This window comes from Felis catus, chromosome C2 (genome assembly GCF_018350175.1).
Source record: "Felis catus isolate Fca126 chromosome C2, F.catus_Fca126_mat1.0, whole genome shotgun sequence".
NCBI classification, from domain to species: Eukaryota; Metazoa; Chordata; class Mammalia; order Carnivora; family Felidae; genus Felis; species Felis catus.
In genome coordinates, this window is record NC_058376.1 from 101,939,861 (window position 1) to 101,963,876 (window position 24,016).

General features: G+C 35.3%; 1 long non-coding RNA gene and 1 pseudogene across 2 annotated transcripts in view; one reads left to right on the forward strand and one right to left on the reverse strand.

The window, feature by feature from the left end:
• Positions 1 to 5,607, reverse strand: part of LOC123380069 — a 398,478-nt gene extending 392,871 nt beyond the window's left edge. The window contains exon 1 of one of the 2 annotated variants that reach the window (XR_006585296.1): positions 5,245 to 5,607. This is a non-coding gene — a long non-coding RNA (uncharacterized LOC123380069). The remainder of the gene's footprint in view (positions 1 to 5,244) is intronic. The other variant, XR_006585297.1, reaches the window with a different exon arrangement.
• A 5,712-nt stretch (positions 5,608 to 11,319) lies between these two features.
• LOC101081403 lies at positions 11,320 to 12,388 on the forward strand (annotated as a pseudogene).
• The last annotated feature ends 11,628 nt before the right edge of the window (positions 12,389 to 24,016 follow it).

A 24,016-nucleotide genomic window follows, 5' to 3' on the forward strand; every position in this document is an offset into this window, starting at 1 on the left:
CAAACCTCTCTGTCTTTAGAAAATTTCTTACAGGACTCTGAACATCTCGTACAGCTTACGAATACTGCTATAGGCACCTACACATAAGTGTTCTCTAAACAACTCTCCTAAAAAAAGGAAGCAGCACACAACCTATGAAAACAACAAGGAAAAAAAATATATATGCAAACATTTGAGAGCAAAGACAATCATTAGAAAAATAACTCCATGGAGCCTGTGAAAATCATGCCCAAGTGATTGTCCCTAACCATAAACACCCCTACACACCTCACCTCACACACGCACACACACACAGAGTTGCCTTCTACAAGCCAGGAAGAGAAACCTCACCAGAAACTGGATTCGACGGCACCTTGATCATTAACTTCTAGCCTCCAGAACTCTGAGAAATAAATTTCTCTTGTTTAAGTCACACAGTTTGTGGTATTTTATCATGGCGGCCCTCACAGACTAAGATAACTATAAGTCTCTGATGTTATACAGTGCTAAATGCTTAAGATAGGAAGGCAACATGAAGGAGTGAAGAGAAATACTAGGTAAATAAATAGGTAAATGAGTAAAAGAAAATATTAGGTAAATAAAGAAAATATTAGGTAAATAAAGAAAATATTAGGTAAATATTAGGCATGTGGTGAGGGCTACGATGAACTAGAGATACACAGTACAACTTAATAGGGAAAACATTCACAATTAACATTAAACAAATTTGGCAATTGTATCAATGTAGATTCAGATACTTTAGAAAAAGAAATCCAGGTCTTCACGTGAAATCCCTCGAGTATTAAGTTTAGGCAACTAATTTAGATTTTGGTTTTCTTTAACACTGAAGGCTGAAAAATAGCTTAATATGGGAAGATTCAGCTCATAAACATGTCTGACATTGTTATAATGTGCATCAAGTTCAATGCATTCAAATGTAGCCAAATAGACTAGGCCTTAAAAGTGACAATAGAGAAGACCAATGAAATAACGCATTTTCAAGAAAATATAAAAGAAAATGTTCAAGATTAGAGTTCAACCTCACTCCTGTTTGGGCATGTTACATCAAAACATAAAACCATGAAAGAAAAAATAATTTCATTTTTTTCTTTTTATACCTCTGTTCCTTTATATTCCACTTTGCAGAGTTTAGATCAAGACCACACACACACACACACACACACACACACACAAACTAAAGCAAAGAAAAATATTCATAAGTCTTCTTTTAATTAAGAATTAAAAGCTAGGGGCACCTGGGTGGCTCAGTCAGTTAAACGTCTGACTTCAGCTCAGGTCATGATCTCACAGTTCATGGGTTCAAGTCCTGTGTCAGGCTCTGTGCTGACAGCTCAGAGACTGGAGCCTGCTTCAGATTCTGTGTCTTCCTGTCTCTCTGCCCCTCCCAAGTTTGTACTCTGCCTGTCTGTCTCTCTCTCTCTCTCTCTCTCTCAAAAATAAATAAACATTAAAAAAATTTTATAAAAGAATTAAAATCTAATGTAAAATAATACATTTTGCAAACAAATATATTTACTTTAGTTTTATATTATTATTCATTACCCTGGAGACTGGGTGAAAAAAGCCAATCGGAAAACTGAGAGAGCCATAGACATATACTGCAGAGATTTAAGGGAAATATCTGATAAATGTATTCCTCCTTTTCATGTTATTTATTTAAACTTTTAAAAATGCATGCTAATGTGAGGGCTATGAAAATATTTAAAATTCTACATATTCTTATATATTGCATAGTTACTGATATGCAACATATATGCTCACAAATCCTAAATGTACAGCACAAATAACTTTCACAAAATTAATGCAACAATAAAACTTGCCCCAGATAAAGACACAGATAATTAGAGGTGCAGAAGTGTACCTCTATCCCAGAGGGACTTCTAAGACCCCATGGTCATTTAAGTGCAATCACTCACCACCTACCTGCTCTGCTGTGTCTGATTCTCTGGGCTTACACCATCCAAGCTGTGTTATAGGGGCTGTGATTAAATCTTAAATTTTTCAAATTTCAGAGATTAAAATAATGCATCCATTCTGTGCTTTTTAGGATATCTCCATTAGACGTGTTTAAAGAAAGAGTGTTATGACTTTACAATTATAGTTTCCTTGGAAGCTACCGAACAGGTTGCACAAAACGAGAGTCAGATGCAGCATGTGGGTTAGATTCAATTATTTTTAAAAATTCCTAAGCCCAGATTTTAACAGTTTCGGATATAATTTTCAGTTTAGTTTATACTTCCTAATATTATTTTATTCAATTTAGAATATTATTTATAGAACTTAACCTTTTGTTGTCTATTATTAATATAATTTCACTCCTTATTACCATCTCAAAACATCATAGTTGATACAGTATGTTCTCTAAGCCCACTAAAAAACACAACATGGGCTCCTGGGTGGCTCAGTCTGTTAAGCTTCCAACTCTTGATTTCAGCTCACATCATGATCTCATGGTTCATGAGTTCCAGCTCTGCCTTGGGCTCTGTGCTCACAGCACAGAGCCCGCTTGGGATTCTCTCTCTGCCCCTCCCTTGAGTCCCCTGGGTACCCAGCGCTCTCTTTTTCAAAATAAATACGTTTTAAAATAAAAAAATAAGTAACAGAATATATATACATATACACACACATTTATTCAAAGATAGTGTGCTTGATTTTGAAGATACAACAGTAAACATAAAACAATCTCCTCCCTCAAGGAAATTGCACCAATGTTTAAAACTGACTAAAGTTTTTGGGTTTGGGTGCTTTTTGTTGTGGTGGTGGTTTTGTTTTGCTTTGTATTTTGCAGCACTCATCTTTTTTATTACATTTTCTTTAATTTCCTAACTATAATGCCTGAAGAGGCAATGTCTGGCAGATTCTGAACTTTGTTATCCAAAGGTGAAGATTTGGTTGTCAATGCTTCAATCTCTTCACCGGTAATGAAAGTCACACCTATAAAGGTGCTGAGAAATCAAAAGAGATGATAGATGGCAAATATCTGTAATATTTTTAAATGATAAAATATCATGATGTTGCATCACAATATCATAATATGAACATCAGTTATAATGAGCATAAACTACCACAAGTGAAGGTGGAGAATAAGCAAAGATATAAAAGTATCTTAGATATTACTGATAAATCTTAAACCAGTGTTAGGGAAGTACTAATATGAAAAAGAGCTTGGAGGTAGCTATCACGAGATAGTACGTATTATCGGTGTAGAAATGAAAGCCATTTTGCAAGTCCCAGTCTTTCCAAAGCTATCAGTTTTGATTCCACAGAGAGAAAATTACCATTACAGGTGGCAAAACAGTGATCACAGATGAATTCCGGAGAAATAAGGATTCTTTTTTTATGCAGATATCGTCTGCAATAAAGAATGAGGTAAACAACTTACATAAGTTATATGAAAGCAGATTGGTTTCTAAATAGAATTTTCCAAATTCTTCTCTAGATGTCAGCAGCTGCTATTTGAAGATGAGTGACTACTTTCAATATGCAGCAGTGGAAATGAGTCTCTCAAACTAAAACTCAAATTACTTTTCTCATCATCATCGAACAAAGTGGCCACTGAAATTAATGTTATCCAGGTCCAGATCAAAGAAGGAAAGATAAGTACAAGAGTTCAAATCTCTACCCTGAAATCATTTCTTCTATTTTGTGTTCTCCCCATAAAATGGGAATATAGCTGATTAAAACTCAACAAGCAAAGAGACTCAGCAGCCACAGTCAAGTCTGTTCTCCAAAGGGAGATGCTGAATCACAATGGGCTAGAGCCTGTACACACTGAGATTTATGCTTTTAGGTCACTGAGAAATTCTATCACCCCAAATTTTCAGGAATACAATGTGTGGTTTATTCAGATTTTACAAAAGGTCCAACATTACTATTTTAGTCTATCCATGTAACTTCCATGTTTCCTAGATTTTTTCTATTTTGGGCTTATATTTAACTCTAAAGCTTTTTGTCTCATTTATTATACAAAGATTGTGTTTTCAGGGTACCTGGGTGGCTCAGTTGGTTAAGCATCTGAGCATTGGCTCAGGTCATGATCTCACAGTTCCTGGGTTCCAGCCCCATGTTGGGCTCTGTTCTGGCAGCTCAGAACCTGGAGCCTGCTTGGGATTCTGTGTCTCCCTCTCTTTTCCCTTCCCCCACTCGCACTCTATGTCAAAATTAAACATTAAAAAAAAAAGATTGTGTTTTCAAAAAAAAAAAACTAGAGCATATAAGTATAAAAATATTTGTATAAAAAGTTTACATTCTTTTCTATTCTTACCACAAATTATAAAACCTATTATTTAAGGAGAAATTCTGTCAAAAATATAATGAGAAGGGGCTATATTACATTAGTTGTTCAAAGCTCAGACTCTACCAAATATGGATTTAAGTAGCCTTCAAAAGGAAATACACCTGCTGAAATTGTTACAGAGTTACTTCTTCCTGGGTCAAATGTTAAAAAACAAAATTGCAGACTCTTGAGTTTTCACTGCCAGATAGCTTTTCTTGTTTATCAGTGTACCTGTTTTGCTGATATTTCTCATCATTGTGGGTAGTTATACAGCTCAGAAATTTATTGCGCATTAAAATTGTTCTCCATGCACTTTACCATTAAATAAAACGGTAACTGCTCTTTTAAATATTTTATTTTTTGTTTCACACGTCTCTATTTTATTATTAATGAATACTAGGTTTAAAGTGATTAGTCCCCTTATTTCTACATTTATCAAAAACATATTGTTCCGGATTTTAAAATTCAGACTTTGTTCTGGGCTGAATTGTGTTCCCTCAGTTCATATGCTGACAGTCTAACCAAGCGTATCTCCAGGTGTGACTGTATTTGGAGATAAAACCTTCAGAGACGTAATTAAGGAAAAATAAAGCCCTACGGATGAGCCCCGAACCAGTATGACCAATATCTTTATCAAGGCGAGGTGAGGACACCAGACACAGACCTAGGGAGAACCAGGTGGACACAGGGAGAAGGCAAGAATCTGCAAACCAGGGAGAGAGGCCCCAAAGACAACAAAGCCTGAGCAAAGGCAGGAAGATGGCCATAAGGAAGCCCCCTCTCCTTCCGCCACGGAGAAACTCACTGAACAACAATACAAGATCCGCAAAGCCTTTTTAAGAACTCCAGAAACGGGTTAAAAAGTCACAGTACCCCAGGCAAGCGCAAAGCTGAGAAAAGCCGCGTTGAGGGGGGTGGAAAAAAAAAAAAAAAAAAAGCTGTTACATTTTACCTAAGAGGGCGCTTACCTTTAGGTGTCACAGCTCACGCAATTTGAGAAAATGTGCAGCTTGGGTCTCATCCCGAGGAGAGGAAGAGAAGAGCTGAACTATGCCGAATGTTCCAGCTTTTCGGGAGGCTGACTCGCCTGACCTGGAGCTCTGGCGGGAAACCTCTGCTCACTTCCTTTGGCGGTAGTCAGTGAGAGGTCAAGCGGCAGATGCTGCAGTACTGCAGACAGACGCCAGAGGGAGGAAGAGAATAGGAGCTCGTAAAAGAGAAACAGGTGAAACTTTTTTTTTTCAGGTGAAACTCTTTAACCGGAAAACTATCAACATAAGCCTAGAGAAAACACATCCCCAGCAATGGTGTGGGAAGCTTCTAGAACCTCTACCAAAGCTGATTGGTAAAGAGCTTCCCCTATAGGAAAGCAGTCTGTAAAGATGGAGGAGGGGTGGCTGATTTTTGTATAATGACCAACCCCAGAAAAAAATAAGAAGGCATGTGAAGAAATAGCAAAATGTGGCCCAATAAAAAGAACCAAAAAATCTACAGAAACTGAGTCTATGTAAATGAAGATCTATGAATTAAGTGCCAAGTAACTTAAAATAACTGCTTTAAAGAAGTTCAGTGAAATGAGAAATCAATAACAAATGGAAAACTGTAAAATTCACATATATGTGGAAATTAAACAGTATGCTCTTGAGTAATCAACGAGTGGAAAAAGAAATTACAAGGGAAATTAGAAACGATGTTGAGATAAATGAAAACTAAACTACAACATACCAAAACTTAGGATGCAGCGGAAGCAATACTAAGAGAGAAGTTTACAATGCTAAATGTCTGCATTAAAAAAGAATGAGAGACACCTGCGTGGCTCAGTCCGTTGAGCATCAGACTCTTGATTTCAGCTCAGGTTTGGATCCCTGGGTTGTGAGATTGAGCTCTTTATCAGGCTTCATGCTGAGCATGAAGAATGCTTAAGATTCTCTCCCTCTCTCTCTGTCTCTGTCTCTCTCTCTCTGTCTCTCTCTCTCTCTCTCTCCCTCCCTCCCTCTGCCCCTCTTCCCCACTGTCATACTCTCTCTCTCTTTAAAAGTAAAAATAAATAAATAATAAAATAAATAAATAGAAGAAAAATCTCAAAACAACAATCTAACTTTACACTACAGGAACTGGAAAAACAACAACTATACCCAAAGTTAGCAGAAGGAAGGAAATAAAGATTAGAACACACACACACACAAAAACCTAATCATTGGTTTTTTGAAAGGATCAACAAAATTGACAGTCTTAAATATATACTAAAGCAAAAGGAGAAAAAACTCTATAATAGAAAAATCTGAAGTGAAAGAAGAAATATTACAACTGATGCTACATAAATACAGATTATAAAAAAAATTAAAAAATAAAAAGGGGGCGCCTGGGTGGCTCAGTCGGTTAAGCGGCTGACTTCGGCCCAGGTCATGATCTCGCAGTCCATGAGTTCGAGCCCCGCATCGGGCTCTGTGCTGACGGCTCAGAGCTTGGAGCCTGTTTCAGCCTCTATGTCTCCTTCTCTCTCTGACCCTCTGCCATTCATGCTCTGTCTCCCTCTGTCTCAAAAATAAATAAACGTTAAAAAAATTAAGAAAGAAGATTATAAGACACTGTGCCAACAAATTGGATAACCTGGAAGGAATGGATAGATTCCTAGAAACATGCAGTCTACCAAGACTGACTCATGAAGGAAAACAAAACAAAACAAAACAGACATATAATCAGTCAGGAGATTAAATCAGTAATCCAATCCTCCCAACTAAGAAATACTCAAGACCAGATGGCCTCACTGGAGAACTGTAACAATCACTCAAACAAAAATTAACACCAATCCTTCTCAAGCTTGTTCAAAAACTTGAAAAGGAGAGAATACTTCCAAATTCATTTTCGAAGCCAGCGCTACCCTAATATTAAAGCCAGACAAAGATATAAGAAAAAAAAATTACAGACCAATATCCCTGTTGAATACTGATGTAAAAATCCTCAACAAAATACTAGCAAACCAATTCAACAGTACATTAAACGGATTATACACCATGACCAAGCGGGATTTATTTCTGGAAAGCAGGGAGGTTTCAACATGTGAAACTCAATGTGATATATCACATTAACAGAAGGAGGAGCCGAAAAATACATACATGGTGATCTTAGCTGGTGCAGAAAAAAACATTTGACAAAATGCAATACTCTCAGAAAAAAAAAAGTCGACAAATAAGAAATAGAAGGAAATTACTTCAACATAATAAAAGCCATTTATGAAAAGCCCTGCTGACATCTTGATTTCAGACTTCCATCCTCCAGAATTGTGAGAGAATAAATTTCTATTGTTTTAAGCCACCCATTTGGTAGTACTTTGTTATGGCAGCTTTAAGAATCTGATATATTTGGCTATATATCTTTCCTACATTATATGAAATCCTGTTCGATTTCTACTTTTCTCATATCATTAATTTCACCCTTTCACACTATGCAACTATAAAATTCTATTGTATAAGTGTGTGTGTGTGGGTGGGTGTGTGGGTGTGTGTATTTTAAACATGTTTCATTTTAGAGTTAGGTGTCAGGAGCAAGAATACCGGGATTTGCTTCACATTCCCCTGTTCATTCACATGTAAGAACCATAAAAGTTCACAAATGGAATTATCATTGACTCTATATGAGTTGTTAAGTAGATTTCGGACACTTGAATAGCAAAGCGATAAGGGATATTATAGGCAAATATGTTACATATTGTAAAAAACATAATATAGTTCTGATGTAACAATAAGCAAGAACTCTCTTAAAATTGCAATTACTTATAATTCTCCTATCAGACTCTGAAAGAACTTTCCATCAAAGTTGAAATCAACTCATATATAGTTTTAGTATCTGTGTGAACTTTATTTTTTTTCCTTTAAGGGTTGCACATGAAACCTTTGGGCCTTTCCAACTTTTTGTCTTTAGATGTTTCCCTTTAAGCTGTATCTCTAACCCCAAATAGCTTCTGTACTTTCTCATAAGCCATTTCTTACTCTGTAGGGAACTGATATAGAAGGTCTGACCTTGGTTCTAAAGAAAATTGAAGGAAGAAAAGGGGGTGGAAACTAACTAAAGCAATAGGAAGACGTGTACTATTCAAGGTCAGAGAAAATCAGAACACCAGCAATTCTAGAGAGTAGGCCTGATTTGCTTTACATCTGTTCAAAATGACATCTGTCATTAACACTCAGTATTTATCAAACATGTGTTCATACATACATGGAGAGAAGTATTTTCACCCATATGCTTGAATAACTATGCATGTGTACATATAAATACGTATGCATTTACTCCATGGAAAATTTAAAATTTCCATTTCCAGCATTGAATATGTGACAAAATACACATACATAATATGACAGATAAAAATTCTTAAATGAAAATTGAAGGTTTTATAATTACTAATTTATTACGTACTAATATAAGTAAAGTGAATATATTTCTGCAATAATGGAGAAAATTCATGTATTTTTTGAAATGAAACTTTCGATGATGCAATAAAGGATGTATAATACAGTTATACAAAACATATTTAGATAGGCATGTTTTTATTTACCATGAAATGAGGGAATATAGAGTAAAAGTTTTCTTAAAATTATCCAGGAAGTAATTTGTACCTTTTAATTCCCTATATTATAACATAATAATTGGTGTTTGTGTCTGAGAGATTCAAATATAAATTTATAGTTAAGAGTATCAAAATACCATAAACAATGTTATGACTAATTTCCCACAGTTAATAAAATGGGTCAGAAGATGATTTTACAATACTTTATGTCTATAAAGGGGCAATATAATATGAACTGAGAGATATGGTTATATTTTGGTGTCTTCCACTCCCTAATATAACAAATTGTGTATTTTATGCATATATGAAATATGTATTACGTATTTCCCAAAATTGTTTGGGATGCATGATTATGTATTTCAAAAACCTGTTATAAATCTGATAAATTCAATATTTTAGGCATCATAGTTATTTCATGTGGAACTCTAATAAAATTCTCCAAAAGTGTTATACTGAATTGAAATGTCACAGGTCATTTACATAAACAAGCAATACCTCAACCTGCAAAGATATTTCTTTCTAAAGCAAAAAGAAATTAAAAGATAAAAAAAATCATTTTAAATGCAACATTATATTGTATAACTCTGTTAAGTTGCCAAAATTTCATCAAAGTGTACTATACATTATTTTGTAAATAAGAATCACTAAATTTATTTCTACATTGTGGAATATAGACAATCCCTAAACATATGCATGTCTTAAGATTAATTCATTCCTTTCAACTATAAGTACTCTAAAGATGACCGTAATGGTAACTAAGGTGTAGATGATATTTTGGGGTTTATCGTAGATAATATTTTGGATCACATGCTTTCCAAAAAACATTATCTAATTTCATCTTCATATTTCAGTCATCTACATTGCCTGAAATGACAGAATCATCATTTATTAAGCATTATTATGTGCCACATAATGTTTATTTATTTTAAGTTTATTTATTTATTTTGAGAGAGAGAGAGACAGAGAGAGAGATAATGTGAGCAGGGAAGGGGCAGAGAGAGAGGGAGAGGGAGAGAATCTCAAGCAGGCTCCGCACTGTCAGCGTGGAGTCCAATACTGGGCTCAAACGACTGTGGGATCATGACCTGAGCCAAAATCAAGAGTCAGATGCTTAACTGGCTGAGCCACACAGGTGCCTCATAATGTTAATGTTAATGTTGTTGGATAGCAACCCAACATGAATGAGATTCAGTTCTTGCCCTCAGAAATATTCAAATTCTGGAAAAAAAATCAAAGAAATCAATAATTTACACGTGGAAAATACATAATAACATGTGGAATTAATGATAGAAGTTTGTGTAGGGTGGTATAGGAAGTTTACCATAGGTACTTAGTCCCACTTAGAGATCATCTACCCAAGAGAAAGAAATGTTATTATCAAATGATTGAGCAAGGAAGGTTATTCTAAAAGAGAAGACAGCATGAATAAAGTTCAAATATATAACATAGTGAAGTATGTATAGCAAACCACAACCAGACCAGAGACCTAGAAATTAAAGGACAAAGCATAACACCACTTAAGACCATGTGGAGAGACAGGGCAGGTCTTTTATGCCCTCGAGAAGAGACTGTTCTTCATCCTGCAGACAAGACAGGAAAGTACTGAAGAGATTTCAGAAGAGACATGATTAATTTTATCTCTTTGGGTAATTTAGCCTCTAGGTAACATAGGAGGTAGATTTGAGACATGAAAACTTGAAGCAGAAAGGTGACATAAGATGTTATTTTAATAATGTTAGTGAGATAAAGGAGATTTTAACTAGGAAGTGCTGTAAGGACATAGAGTGAGAACATCGCTAAGGGGCAGGTTTGAGAGATAAGGTCCTGAGTTATATTTTTACTTCTTGAACTTGACACATATAGGATCAAATCAAATATATTCAAAAGTCAAGGATACATGACACAATCTCATTCAGATTCTTGTCTCTTTACTATGTAGCCAGTCTTGGAACCCATCCCAATCCTATTTTTCCTCTGTTTTTTGTAGATATTTGTCAAGTTCTTAGATATGAGTAATGAAAGACAACTCACTAATATAATTGGAAAATGAAATTATTTTGCATAGCTCATGGAATCACAGGAGATGCCGAAGGATTAGCCTCAAGGCCAAGCATCCACAGCCGTGCCATTGACAGTACATCATCCTCGAGTGCATTCTCTACAGTTTGCACAACACCAAATTCTTTTCCAACAATTTGATCTAACAGCAGCTACTACTTAGCTTCCAAGTCAGTGCCCTGAATAATCACTTTTATTCATTCTCTGGCTGTTTCTCTCCTGGGCCACATTAGTAAATACCTAACTAGTTTCCTGAGTTCAGTGAGGGCACCTGCAGGAATCTGTTCCCAGAGACTGACCAGAGTCTGCAAATTCTCCACTCTGAGCAGGTCTGGACTGCCCTGATACCTGCTTTCTATCCTTTATAAAACACTAGGTATAATGTCTCTGCATCAGCTTTTACTAGAGCCAATCACCTGTCATGTCTGGAACAGGGATTGTACCCAGATTGCTCTTAGCCCCAATAATTACGAAGTCCACATCTATAAGAAGAACAGGAGCCAACGGGTGAAAGCTCATGAACTCAAGGAGCACAACGGACACATCCCAGGTATGGACTGGGCTCTCAAGAGTGACCACATCGTCATTTGTGGGACAGACCACAATGCCTGTGTCTGGAGTCTGAAAGATGGTGTCTAGAAGCCAACTCTGGTAATCCTGAGAATTAATCGTGTAGTGACTTTTGTCAAGTGGCCCTCTAGAGAATAAATTTGCTGTGGGAATTGGAGCACGACTCATTTCTGTTTGTTACTTTGAGTCTGACAATGACTGGTGGGTAAGCAAGCACATTAAAAAGCTGATTCGTTCCACAGTCCTCATTTTGGGTTGGCATCCCAATAATGGTTTGCTGGCAGCAGGATCATACGGTTTCAAATTCAGAGTATTTTCTGTCTAACTTAAAGAAGTGGCTGAAAAGCCAGCCAGTACGCCCTGTGGCAGCAAGAAGCCTTTTGGTAAGCTGATGTCAATGTGGTGGCAGTGGCACTGGTGGCTGGGTGGATTGGGTCAGCTTCTCTGCCAGTGGGAGCCACCAGGCCTGGGTCAGCCATGACAGAACCATATCTGTTGTTGGTGCCTCAAAAATTGTGCAGGTCTCAACTCTGAAAACAGAGTTCCTGCCCCTTTTGAGTGTGTCATTTGTCTCGGAAAATAGCTTTGTAGCTGCTGGCCATGACCGCTGTCCATTACACTGTAGATGACTGTGGCTGCTTGACCTTCATCTCCAAATTAGACATTCCAAACAGAACACCCAGCATTTGCCATGGAAAGGTCCCACAACATGGACAAGAGGACCACGACTCAGGACTAAAAAACAGTCTGCAGAATAGCATCACTCAAGTGTGTATTTATGAGGTGGACAAGCATGATTGTCACAAATTTTGCATTACTGGCATCATGGAGCCATAATAATTTGGGATTTCAAGATCTTAGAGTCTTCTATCCTGGGCTTCCCAGGGTGTAGCTGGGTGAGCATCCCAGATCCAGCGTAACAAACTGACAAACTGTGCTGATGAGACCGGGCCATTTGCATGGTGGTCAGAAGAGCCAGCCCTGAGGAAACACTGAAGACACATACTGTGCAAATATTGTTTGTGCATTTTTGTTTGAATATAATTGGTGAAAGTGTTGTTTTTAAAAAATGTTTAATGTTTATTTATTTGTTTTTGAGAGGGAGAGTACAAGTAAGAGAGGGGCAGAGAGAGAGGGAGATAGAGAGAGTCTGAAGCAGGCTCCTCCCTGTCAGCACAGAGCCCCATAAGAGGCTGGATCTTACAAACCTTGAGATCATGACCTGAGCCAAAATCAAGAGTCCCCCGATTAACCACCCAAATGCCCCAAAAATATTGTTGTTGTTTTTTTAAAGCAGCAGTGATTTGTTTTCTTTGTTGGTATCGTTTTGTTTTTGCTATTTCATTCCATTCTTGACCAAAGCTTCTCTTTAAGTAGTTTATTATGGAAAATTGTCACACTACCTTAAAGGAAAGGGTGGAGAGATATGTAAATTTCCTGCAAAACAATTAAATAAAAATACTGAATGTGAAAAACAGAAAAGAAATACAGTTCATTCTACATCCCAAATGTTTAAGGTAATTTGACTTTTAGTGATTATAAAATGTTAAAATATTTCTCATGGCAAGGATCTAATTTTTAGAACTGAAAGGATAATTCTCAAATAACACCCCTAGATTTCAGGTTTATTCACAAAAACAATACATGATCTCCATCACTAACTTAAAGCATAAAACCAGAACAGAAGAAGCCACACGCATTTCACCCAAGGAATATTGACATGGGCTTCCAAAAACTTATAATGACTGGAAACAAGCTTGCTGTAAGGCAAATTTTAATTCTGAGATATTACTTATATGGCATTATGGTATTAGTATTAAAAATAAAAAGGAGAAGGAAAGATAAATCATTACATAAAGTGGATATCAAATATCGAGAAAACATACCTGTCTGGCAATGACAACTTGATATTTTACTTTTAAAATTAAATTAAGCTTCTTAATAAGTATTATTAATTCTGGCTTGGCATGCACACACACAATTTAGAAAAAGACCTAGACAAGAAAGGATAACTTTATCCTAATTTTAAAATAGAGTAATATAAGACCTTTGTTAAATGTGATATGCACACATATTATTTTAAACAATATCTTCCTCCAGTGTGCTTAGAAGTCTGCATATTTTTCTTCTGAATGTGATAGTTTTGGACACAGAAATTGTAAAAGTAATCTGAAATAGTCACTTTATTTTAATGTGACTGGGGCCTCTTTCTCTATCTATATACATAACGTGACACACATTTCAGGTTAAGTTGCAATACATTAGGCCTGTATGGTCTTTGGTTTTCTATTTCCTTTACTTCAAAAAATATATATTTTACAGTGTCTCTTTAATTCTTAAGCAGGAAAGATTATGCTTAATTAAATCTAAACATGTGGCTCAGTTGGTTGAGCATCCAGCTCAGGTCATGATCCCAGGGTTGTGGGATTGAGCCCCACGTTGGCCTCTGCTCTAAGCATGGAGCCTGCTTAAGATTCTCAATCTCTTTGTCTCTCTCTCTCTCCCCTCCCCACCCCTCTTCCCATTTCATGCTTGCTCTCCATCTTTCTAAAAAATTTAAAAAAGGAAAAAGAAACATGTTTCATCATATGCATTTTGTCAGCTGCAACAATAAAGTTTTTAAGACATCAGAATATAATATGAAACCAAGAATACAGTGCTATTATAGAAATATATGGATTGTTTTGTCAAATATACAACATTAGGGAAAGTGGAAATATATATTAGCCTTTGAGAATGACAGATCATTCAGATAAATTTGCTTTGCCTACAGAACCAAGATGAAATTTATCTGTTAAAATTGTATCATTTCCTATTTTAACCTGCAAATATTATTTTGTATTCTTAGTGATAATTTGCTAGATGGATTACTGTTGAGGTTTGAATAACATAAACTTATATCACAAAGGTTGTTCAAATAACATCAGTCTTTTTATTTACCCCAGAGGAACTTCTGGCTTTTACAAATATGTCCATTTTTATTACTTAATTGTGTTAAAATATGCTCAGGTTGCAGTTAGTAGCACAATTCTCTTGACCTCTTGAGTGAAATAATAAAACACTGGTTTGTATCTATTACTTTGCTTTCTAAGCATTCCATTGCTTGCACAATAGGACACTAACTACACTGTGCATAATTTAGCATTACAATCATATATAATTTCAGATAATGCCAGATTGCTAAATCACATTGCATTACACTTTTCCTCTGTTAGTCCCTGTAGGTGAAACATAGTGCAGTCCCTTTAGAATTCTGGAGGCATACCTTTCTCTGTAGAAAAATGTTCTTTTATGAAACGGATTCTGGTTTGCCACTGAGCCCCAGGAAAGACTGAATTCTTGACCATGGACTGATAACCTATTATTAAATCAGAACTACTACAAATGTACTAGGTGTTGCCTGGCACACCAAATCACAAAGATAGTTATGCACAGAAGCGCTGCATCATCAAACGGAAGTAACAGAGTAGTCCTCCTTTATCTGTTGGGGGATCCATTCCGAGATCCCCAGCAGATTCTTGACACAGCAAATAGTACCAGCCCTATGTATACTATGTTTTTTCCTAGATGTACATACCTGTGGTAAAGTTTAATTTATATATTAGGTACAATAAGAGATTATCAATAATATCTATCGGTAAAATAGTACAATTAAACAATATACTGTAATAAAAATTATGTGAATATAGTCTCTCTCAAAATGTCCAATGTACTACATCGCTCTTCTTCTTGTGAGGATGTGAAATGATGAAATGCCTACATGAGAAGATAAAGTGAGGCATTGTGAGAGTGTTAGGCTGCTGTTGCCCTGATGATAGGGAAAAGGGATGATCATCTTTGCTTCTGGACTGCAGTTAACATCAGGTGATTAAAACTATGGAAAGGGAAGTCACAGATACAGGGGGGGCTACTACTTACAAAAGTGTCCTCAAGCGGGACCTGAACACATGGTAAGCTGCACAAGCAAGTGATTCCTGCTTCTATGATCCTTACTGATGCTAGATTGCCTCTTTTCTCTCAACCATGACTTGCAGCTTCATATGGATTTCCATCTAACCAAATGGCTAAAATAGTCATTTGTGTCTTGTTCACATATAGTTCCATTACAGCCCTTATCATGGGTGGTCCCAAAGGATAGTGGTGAAAGGAAGTTCTCCCAGAAGACACAACTTTAAATAGTTCACTTGATCATTAATTTTTCCAGGAAAGAGATGGCAAAAGATACATATCCACATCATTTCATAGGCAGTGGGTAGGATTTTGCTGGATGGTAAGACTTGAAAGATGATTCAAAAATTGGTGATGAGGAGGTACATTTGCATGTCACATACACATTCATCCGAGATCAAACTCAAGCTCTTCTTCAGCTTTGTTGTAAGATATTCTTTATTTTGTGGCATGCAATAACTGTCCAACGTGGCTTTCTTTTCTTTGTGAAGTGTGCTCCAGTGGAAAGGATTTAAAGATTTAAGGTTTTAATGAATTGTATTGGGTGTAAAAGAACACATCACAAATAATTTACAGGTCTTGGCACTATCTATATCCCTTTATAAAGGTGAATAAATGCAGTTATATAATTTATACTACAGAAAATTAAACCCCTTGACCACTGTAGAAATGTGGCTGATGCATATGCCAGTGGGACTAAAAAAATGTGTAAAATTTGTGGTGTTTGGGACTTCTTTCAGGCATAATGCATAACACGCACACACACACACACACACACACACACACACACACACACACTTGCATGTTTATAGGTATACATATACCTACTGTGGCCTTTAATCCTTTACAGAAAAGAAACAAAGTGAGCCCTACCATTTCCCTGCCTTCATACCTGTGAGCATTTTTAGGAGTACACTGACACACCAAAGAGACAGAGATCAGAGTTCAAACAAGCTGAAGTACTGGAATTGGTGGATAAGAGAGCAGGAGAGGAGGAAGCTTTGCATATAAAAAGCTTAGAAATCTGCGCAAGAGTCACCTTCAATCTTTGCAGAATGCTAAACTGTGCATACATACTGTGAAATTCCATAGGGCTAAGCAAAGAGCAAGTACAGATTTTATACAACATCAAAGACTTTTAGTTTGAATCTTAATAACCAGATAGAAAAGGTAGGGAAAGATGTCCATTCTTTGATTATTAGTTAGCTTCTTTCCCCATCCACCTCATCTTTGTCCAGGGTTTATAAATGAAGTGGCTGTAGTAGTTAGGATGGAAGTTATCCATGGGCTAAATAAGCTTATTCATAAAAGCTCTCTGGCTACAAAACTTGTCGAGTCAGCAGAGATCAATACTATTGCTGAATATGACTCCATCCTGCACAAAGATCAGTCAGACACTGGGCAGCAGGTTAGATAATTTCCATCAGAGGAATGGCAGTACTTTATGGAGTTCAAAATACCTCTCACTGAAGTAGATACTTAAGTCCATATATTGGTTTTCCTTTCCTGACTACAATGCTTCTACAAAGACAACCATTGCAGATATACAGAATGTCTTATTCACCATTATGCTTACTTCTAAAGAAGTAATTTTCACATTGGAACAAATGAAACACGGAAGAGTGCTCATCATTTGGGAATTCAAGGTGGTATAATATTCTGTGTCCATGTCCTCAACTGTGTCTGAAGATATGAGAGGACTGATGTCCCACTTGAAGACAGGCAGAGAGAGTGAATTGTTCCTTACTCAGCCTGTTTATTCTATCTAAGTCTTCAAGAGATTGAATGACGCCCAACCACACCGTGGAGGGCAATCTGCTTTATTCATACTGAATCAAATGTTAATCTCATTCATAAACACCTTCACAGACAGATCCTGAGTAATATTTAATCAAATATCTGAGTACCCCATGGCCCAGTCAAGTTGACATAGATAATTAACCATCATACCATCATACTAAAGAAGATGGCCTGATATGATAATGAAATGGTCTTTAGGAGATTGAATTTTAGCACCAGCAGGATGGTAATACCTTCCTGGACTACTGTAATTTCTTTCAAGTTGTGACTCCAAAATAAAAAGAACAATAGAAAATGCAGTTTCTTACACAGTCCCAATTTATGGGTCTGGGAATCTAAGGGTAGAAATGGAAATGATTCTGCTTAATATTGCCCCTAGAAATCTGAGGGGTGTTGTTGTTGTTGTTGTTGTTGTTGTTGTTGTTGTTTGCTTTCCATAAACACAATTTTAGGCTTTATTGCCTAGAGGTTTTAAGTCTCCAGAAAGGAGTGCTTCCAACAGAGGACACTGATGTCTTTCTATTAAACTAGAAGTTGAGCCTGTCACTTGTCTACTTACAAATCTTCAAGCCAGCAAATCATTAGGCAAATAAGAGGGTTTCTGTGCTAGTTATGCTGATTGATCCTGATTGCTGCTATATGATAGGACTAAAGAGAAGTGTGTAAAAAATGCAGTAAATTCCATGGAGCCCTTCCTTAATACACTGAGGCCATGTGATGAAAATCATACACTCCTCAATTCAGGAAGGACTGCAAGAGGCCAGATACTTTAGGAGAATACACTAGGGTCACCCTACCAAGCAAAGAACAAAGACTAGCCAAGTTGCTTTCTAAAAAAATTTTTTTAACGTTTATTTATTTTTGAGACAGAGAGAGACAGAGCATGAATGGGGGAGGGTCAGAGAGAGGGAGACACAGAATCTGAAACAGGCTCCAGGCTCTGAGCTGTCAGCACAGAGCCTGACACGGGGCTTGAACTCACAGACCGCGAGATCATGACCTGAGACGAAGTCGCCCGCTTAACCAACTGAGGCATCCAGGCGCCCCCCAAGTTGCTTTCTAAAGACAAAGGGAATATGAAATGGGTAATAGAAGAAGGAAGTTATAGATACTAGTTACACCTATGTTACAAATTGCAGAAATGATGTAAAAATTATGGGTATGTTTTCCTGATTTTGATGCAAATATACTTGTGTATGTATATTAGATTATTTTCTCATTTTATACTACTCTAGCATACACCTTCTAAATTATAAAAAACATGCTAAAATATATTAGCTTCTGGCAACTTCAAGATATATCTTAAACCTACAGAAAATCCAGCACTGTGAAATTATTCATTACTAATTTCAGGTTTGGGTGTCTCATTTTTTTGTTTCATAACTTTGTTTCTAAAAAAAAATATCTTGGAGTGTTTTCTATATCTTGCATGCTCCCTGTAATGTAGATAGGCATAATATATTTAGAGTTTTAAGAAATACATATGGAAAAATGATGTGTTAATAGCAACAGAATAATTTTAAGGTATAACAATTTATAAATAAAGCTTTATTAAATTTGAAAATAGCTGATTTTGATGTTATTTTTCATCATTTCAATGATAGTGAGGGGAGTTTTGAGGACCTGGAAATACAAACTCTTTTGAAATTTGAGCGCCCAGTAGAGAAAGACTCTAGAACTACTCATTATTATAAAATTTAGCAAGCAATTGGAATCAAAGAGGACTGGCAGTGGCAGCAAAATCCTCCCCTCTAGGGTGGAATTCAATGAAATAATTTTTAACGAGGACAACTTCCTGCTGTTGCCATATTGAAATAATGGAACCACTACCTCCTAGGTCTGGAGCATATTTACATGGATGGTTCATGATTCCAGTTATGAAATTGGGACTCAAAATCAAATCAAAAGTGATTCCATACTTAAAATAATAAACAACTATAACTCTTCTTATTTATGATGTTTGGTAGGAACTTCACTGATACAACATTCACCCAAATCAAAAAAAATAAATAAATAAATGAAAAAATAAATTTTAAAAGTTAAAACAATTAAAAGTATTTTTCAATTTTTTTAATTAAAAACTCATTTACATTTACTGCAAACACGTTTGTAATCACTGGTTTCACACTAAGCACTGTTTGAAATTTCAATTTCCAATTAAATGGATTAGTTTGTAGCTATTGAAAAAATCAGGAGACAAAGGAGGATACTTATGTAAGAAGACTGTGGAAGTCAGGAAAAAATTCCCTTGAAAATAATAACAATAATAGCAATAATGAGTATTTCCTATTTTCTTAATAGAATATATCCATCCTGATATAGATGATACAGTAGATATTGCCCAGTAGAGAAAGACTCTAGGTCCATTCATTATTCTAAAACTTAGATTTGCTTTGCTTTTAAATGGTGACATTGAGTTTTCAGAATGTACTGTGTTTTAAAACAGTAATTCTAACTCCATTAGAAACAGATATATTGCAAAACACATTATTTTTCTCATTGTAAACTACCATACTTATGATAATTAATTTATAGTTCTAATACATATTTATTTTTTTATTGAAGTGACTTTATTTTTACGTTTTTATTTAAATTCCAGTTAGTTCACATACAGTGTAATAGTAGCTTCAGGTGTACAATAGAGTAATTCAGTGCTTCCTTGCAACACCCAGTGCTCATCACAACGAATGCACTCCTTACTTAAGTGACTTTTTTGAGGTTATTATATAAATAACCTAATACGAAGATAAATATTAAGAAAAAACACTAAACCCTCCACTTTCCCTCACCTCGACATGTATCGCCCCTGCTATTAAGGTGAGGACTTTGTGCATCTTGGTAAAATTATGAAACTCCTAATTTGATCTCTCAGGGTAACACCTTATTAAATATATTTTCCAAATATGAAACGTTTGGGTTGGCATTTTCTTTGCAGAAAGATTTTGTCCAAAGCATAATTTCTCAGGATACACAAGTCACAGCAATAATTTTTAGTTAGATAAACCAGCAAAGGCATGGTAAAATAAATTTGCAATTATAATGTTCTATTTTCTGCTCCTTTCTGAATTAGAACATTTTATACCATAGGGCAGTGTACATAATTATGTTAAATGTGAAACATTAATTAAATCTTATTTTTAGAAAAACAGTTGAATGTAAAGGGTCTTTATTGCTGGGCCCAAGTTATCTTAGACTATAAACTGCATTTCGAATGACTACTTGACAATTATTATTGAGGAAATTGAAAATTGGAAAAAAAGTAGATTATCTGCCAATAGATAACTTCATGTGCTACAGAGAAGTTTATTTAATCTCAGTGACAATTTCCTTGGAATGGAGGTCAAGTCATTTCTACTACAAGGTAGGTTTTATAGACTGACTGACAGCTTGGCATATAATCAGCAAAAAAGACATTTTTCAGCAATAGTGTTTCAAATACTGAGAAACTAGGACCTTTGGGGACTCTGCTGTTGGAAATAACATGTATTCATCTAGGAAGACTCCAAAAATTACTGGCCCAAGAAGTTTCTCTACATCTATGTGAATCCGTATGTTTGATCCCATATGACATTTCCAGTCATTGATTAATCATTTCCTACATTAATGACCATGGCTATTCTATTTCATGGCACTACTCTATTTCCTTCTTCTGTCAAATGACAATGTCTGTAATCCTACTTCTCAGCTAACATAGAATTCAAGTGAAATTGCATATTAGATATCACAAACTGTTAAATAAATCACATAGAATTCAGATTTAGAAAATCCTGGGATAATGGCCCAGGTAATTTATACTTTTAGTTTTCTACCCATTTGATTCATTTATAAAGGAGCTGCCTCTCTATGTTTACTAATGTAGTTTAATCTTAATGGCAATGAGCCAGCCATGGTAATTTAGATTAATAATGAAAAAATTTCAAGTAATTTCATTAATTTTATCCTGAAAACATCTGTTATGGTTCACCTACATTATTACATTACATTTCAAATCTTTGTTAATCTAGAATATATAAATTTCATAAGACACTTTAAGGTCTACAATTTTTTAAGTTAAGAGAATAAGTATAAAGATTTTATTTTATTTTATTTTATTTTTTAATGTCTATTTTTTTGAGAGAGAGAGAGAGAGAGAGAGAGAAAGGACATGAGTGGGGGAGGGGCAGAGAGGGAGACACAGAACTCAAAGCAGGCTCCAGGCTCTGAGTTGTCAGCACAGAGCCCTACAAGGCACTCAGACTCATGGACCGTGAGATTATGACCTGAGCTGAAGTTGGACACTCAACAGACTGAGTCACCCAGGTGCCCCAAATATGAAGATTTTATAAATCTTACATAATTATGTATATAAACCTTATAAAAATATATATACATATTTTACCACTATGCTCTGTAAATTTTCCAGTGTTTGAAATCTTTAAGGAATAAAGTCATCAATTTTAAATTTTATTCTGTATTGTTTCTTGAATTTTTCCCTTTAATAAGTACATAGATAGTACGTAAATGCAATTTGCCTAAAACCTTCACTACTTTCTAAATATGTTCTTATTTTTAAGTCTGTGTTCATAGTTGTCTAATGACTGTGTCTCTCCATTTTACTTACACATTTTCTTTTATATTTTTAAGTTTATTTATTTATTTTGAGAGAGAGAGAGAGAGAGAGAGAGAGAGAGAGAGAGAGAGAGAGCAGGCTTAAGTGGAAAAGGGGCAGAGAGAAAGCGAGAGAGAGAAAACCAAGCAGGCTCCACACTGTCAGCACAGAGCCTGATGTGGGGCTTGAACTCAGGAAACATGAAATTATGATCTGGGCAAAAATCAAGAGTATGATGCTTAACCCACTGAACCACACAGCCACCACTATTATTATTTTTAAAATATGTTCACAAGTACGGGAAATCTGAATCTAAATATCATTGAGTATTTAAAGAGTCCATATGTCTAAATGTATAATGTTTGAAGTGCTCATATTAAATCACAATTAAGGACTTAGAAACCTTTCTAATTTAAAAACTTATCTCAGGAAAAATAAAAGTGGTAAACAGCTTAAATGTATTTCTTTTCTTTTTTAATTTTTTTAAATGTTTATTTTTGAGAGAGAGAGAGAGATTGAGAAAGAGAGACAAAGAGGGAGAGAGACAGTGTGCAAGTGGGGAGGGGCAGAGAGAAAAGGAGACACAGAATCCCAAGCAGACTCCAGGCTCAGAGCTGTCAGGACAGAGACCGATGTGGGACTCAAATCCACAAGAAAGATATTAGGCAAGCTGTCCATTTTGGCTTCTTCCTCTTCAAAGTAACTGCATTCTATAACTGGCCACTTGAATTGGGATTTTGTCACATGAAAGGTATAATAAAAGACAAAATAATACAAACAAGTGTGCAATTGTTCTGGGTGAAAATTTCATAACTTTATTTTCAGATTGCAAATCTCATGCAAGTACTTACTTCTTATAATGCAGATTTGGTAGCCAATTAACATTGAGTAAATAATAAAACAGAGTATTTAATTTTAACTTATGAATGATATCTCTGATACCCTCATACATGAGACCTCACAGGTATATTGTGGAGCCCATAAAGGTAATCTAAAGGAAATATAGAATCACAGATATATGAAATTGTAAAAATGTTAAGTATTTATGAAATTCTAAAAGTATTTAAAATGTATATTTTACATTAGATATTTTAATTATTTATTATTTTATACCTTTTTTCTGTCTGTTAATTTTCTACTATGTGACACACAATAGAAAACATTATGCCAAATATATATATGTATGTGTGTGTGTATATATATACATATATATATGTATATATATATATATATATGCATGTATATATGTACATATTTATATTAATTTATATGTATGTGTGTATATATATGTGTATATATGTGCATGTATATGTGTGTATATATGTATATATATAAATATTAGTTTGTATATATATGTATAAACTAATATTTGGAAGTTTGTGAAATTTTAATAAATTTGAAAACATTTAAATATTTAAGTTTTAAACTAAATACTTCAGTGCTTCCACACAAAAAGAAAAAAAAAAACCTGCACTAATGCTACAAAGATGAAGTAACTATATCACATATGGAAAATCAATCTTAATAAAATGGGCTGAAATGTTTAATACATATGATGGGGTTCAGAAAATATTATCTCAAAATATGTTACCTTGGCGTACTGAATATTTCAGGCTGACATATTTCCATGACTTTCCACCCTTCATCAGACCTAGCATAAAACCTCTTTGGTTCTTCTTTTCCTTATGAGGGCTACCATGTCATGTAAAACTTAATGTAAAGTGAATTTGCGTAGCTTCCTCTTGTTAATCTGTCTGTCTTTTGTTACATGGGCCCTAGCCAAGAACTATCCCAAACAGGTAAGGGATATTTTCTCTCTTGCTAGTTGGAATAATAAAATGATTCTGAAAATCAAATACAATTACAAATAGTCTGAGTTATTTTTAACAGTGCTCCTGAAATTATTCTCACTGGTTCACAGAGTGCATATTTATAAGTCTGGCCTCAGAATTCCACGTTTTAACTGAGGCGCAGATGGCATTTAATCATGGTTATTCTGACATTCACGCTACTATTATATGAGGAGTATATTTAGAATTCAATTAAGGAAAAAAAATAGAACATTATTTTCTCTATTGTTTTAGTCTCCCTAAGAATCAATTTTACTGAATTTCTTTTGCTTGGTGCCATCAGTCTACTTTACCAGAGATAAATCTATAAATGCATTTTTGAACTTACTTTAACAATTCGGCTCAAATTGTTTAATGTATTA